We start from the raw sequence: 3,496 nt of genomic DNA, 5'->3' as shown, positions 1-3,496 counted from the left end.
TAAATGTCTTTTTAATGGCTGCACACAATCCCATTGTATGGACTTACTATAATTTTTAAGTTTAACTTATTCCCTGTGCATGGATGTTTGTAGACACCTTGATTGTTTCCAGTGTTTTAAATTGAAAATTAATCCATATGCCATAAATTCATCTCTAATAGTATACAATTCAGTATTTTAAAGTATGTTCACAAAATTGTGCATCCGTCACCACTATCTAATTCTAGAATATTTTCATCACTCCAAAAAGAAACCATGTACCAGTTAGTGTCTCCCAATCCTCCCTCCCCACAACCCTCAGAAACCACTAATCTATTTTCTGTCTCTATGGATTTGTCTATTCTAGACATTTCATATAAAAGGAGTCATACAATATATGGTCTTGTGTGTCTGGCTTCTTTCACTAAGCATAACATTTTCAAGGTTCATGATGTTATGCCATGTGTTAGTACTTCACTACTTTTATTCATTTTAATATTTTTATTATGGCATATACACATAACAGAGTTCATTGTATTTTTCATTATTAATTGAGGTAAAGTTTACCATCTTAAAGTGTACAGTTCAGTAGTGTTTTAATACATTCACATTGTCTCCAGAACTCTTTTCATCTTGCAAAACTGAAATGCTATACCCATTAAACAGTAACTTCCCATTCGCCATTGCCCCCAGTCCTTGGCAATCACTATTCTATTTTCTGTCTTCATGAATTAGACTACTGTATTACCTCATATAAATAGAATAATACAATATTAGTCTTACTGTCGCTGAATTATTTTACTTAGCAAAAAAGTTCATCCATGTTGTAAGATGTGTCTAAATTTTCTTCCTTTTATATATTTTAAAATTATTTTTATTTTTCTTATTGAAATGTAGTTGTACACTGTTATGCTAGTTTCATATGAACTATATAATGACTTTGCATTTGCATACACTGTGGAATGATCACAGGGATAAGTCTAGTAGCCATCTATCTCCATACAAAGTTATTATAGCGTTTCTGACTATATCCTTTATGCTGTACATTACATCTCCATGATTGTTTATTTTATAACTGGTGGTTTATACCTCTTAATCTCCTTCACTTATTTGGTCCACCCTCAACCCCTGCTTTCTGGCAAAAATCTATTTGTATTCTTTATCTATGAGTCTAATTTTGTTTGTTTTGTTTTTGAAATTCCACATACAAGTGAGACATGCTGTACTTGTATATTTTGAGTTTATTTTGTATATGGTGTAAGAAAGTAGTCCAGTTTGATTCTTTTGCATGTAACTGTACTATCTTCCTAACACCGTTTATCAAAGAGGTTGTCTTTTCCCCATGGTATATTCTTGCTTCCTTTGTGTTAGATTAATTGACCAATGAGTATGGGTTTATTTCTGAGCTCTCTATTCTGTTTCATTGATCTATGTGTCTGATGTGTCTATTTATCTGCCAGTACTGTAATGTTTTGATTACTGTAGATTTGTAGTATAGTTTGAAATCTGGGAACATGATACATCCAGCTTTGTTCTTCTTTCTCAAGATTGTTTTGGCTATTTGGGGTCTCTTGTGATTTCATACAAACTTTAGGATTCTTTGTTACAGTTCTGTGAAAAATGCTATTAGAAATTTGATAGGTATTGCATTCAATCTGTCTGTTGCTTTGGGTAGTATGAATATTTAAAAAATATGAATTCTTCCAATCCATGAGCTCAGAATATCTTTCCATTTACTTGTATTTCCTTAGATTTCTTTCATCAATGTCATATAGTTTTCAATAGTTTTTTTACCTCCTTGGTTAAATTTATTCCTATATATTTCATTCTTTTTGATTAATTGTAAATGGGATTGTTTTCTTAGTTTCTTTTTCTGAGAGTTTGTTATTAGGGTATAGCAATGTAACAATTTTTATATTGCTTTTGGGTCCTGCAACTTTAATGAATTCATTTATTAATTCTCAAATTTTTCGTGGCATCTTTAGGGTTTTCTATATGTAATATCATGTCTTCTACAAATACTAAGAGTTCTACTTCTTTTACAATTTGGAGATCTTTTATTTCTTTTTTTGGACTAATCACTCTGTCTAGGACTTCCAATACTATATTTAATAAATGTGGTGGGAGTAGGCATCCTTGTCTTGTTCTTGATTTTACAGGAAAAGCTTTTAGCTTCTCTCCATTGAGTATGATGTTAACTGTGGACTTTTCATATACTGCCTTTGTTATGTTGAGTTATGTTCCCTTTCTTTCTACTCAGTTTGTTTAGAATTATTATCAGAAATAGATGTTGAATTATGTCAAATGCTTTTTCTGCATCTATTTTAATGATTCTATGATTTTTTCCCTTCATTTTATTAGTGAGTTTTATCACATCGATTGATTCGTAGATGTCGTTCAATCCTTCATCTTTGAGCAAGTCCTAATTCATCATGGTGTATGATCCTTTTAATGTCCTGTTGCATTTGGCTTTCTAGTAATTTGAGGATTTTTGCATCTATAGTCATCAAGAATATTGATCTGTAATTTTCTTTTCCTGTTGAGTCCATGTCTGGTTTTGGTATTAGGGCAATGCTGGCCTCATAAAAATGAATTTGTATATGTTTCCTTTTCTCCTATTTTTTTTGGATGAGTTTGAGAAGGACTGGTATTAATTTTACTTTGAATATTTGGTGAAATTCACCAGTGAAGCAATCTGGTCCTGGAGTTTTGTTTGTTAGGAGGTTTTGACGATTGATTCAGTATCCTCACTAGCAATATGTTTGTTCAGATATTTGATTTTCTTCTGATTCAAAATTGGTAGACTGTGTTATTTATAATTGCCAAGATATGGAAGCATCCTAAATGCACAGTAATAGATTAATACATAAAGAAGATGCAGCATATATATATGTAATGGAATACAACTCACCCACAAGGAAGAAGGATATTTTGCCATTTGTGGCCCTTTATTCACTTTTTTTTCCACTTCAAAAACCAGAATTTTATAACTAGCATAAACATTTCCATTGTATCAACAACAAAATACCTAGAAATAAACTTAACCAAGGAGGTTACCTATGCTCCAAAAACTGAAAACCAAATGCCACAAAGAAATGGAAAGTCTTCTTGTGCTCTTGGATTGGAAGAATCAACACTATCAAAATGCACACTACTCAAAGCAATCCACAGATCCAATGTATCCCCTGTCAAAACACTCACGACATTCCTCACAGAACTAGAATGAACAATTCCAAAATTTATAAGGAACCACAAAAGACCCCAAACATCCAAAGCAATCTTTTGTAGGTCTTTTAAAATTTTCTCTTTCTTCTTTTTGTTCTCTTTTCTTATGGTTTGATGACTGGAGAAGTTCCTTTAACATTTGTTGTAAAGTTAGTTTGGTAGTGCTGAAATATTTTAGCTTTTGTTTATCTGTGAAGCTTTTGATTTCTCTATCAAGCCCAAACAAGAGCCTTGCTGGATAAAGTATTCTTGGTTGTAAGTTTTTCCCTTTCATCACTTCAGATATATCATG

This window comes from Vicugna pacos, chromosome X (genome assembly GCF_048564905.1).
Source record: "Vicugna pacos chromosome X, VicPac4, whole genome shotgun sequence".
Lineage (NCBI taxonomy): Eukaryota > Metazoa > Chordata > Mammalia > Artiodactyla > Camelidae > Vicugna > Vicugna pacos.
Note: the sequence above shows the minus strand (reverse complement) of the source record.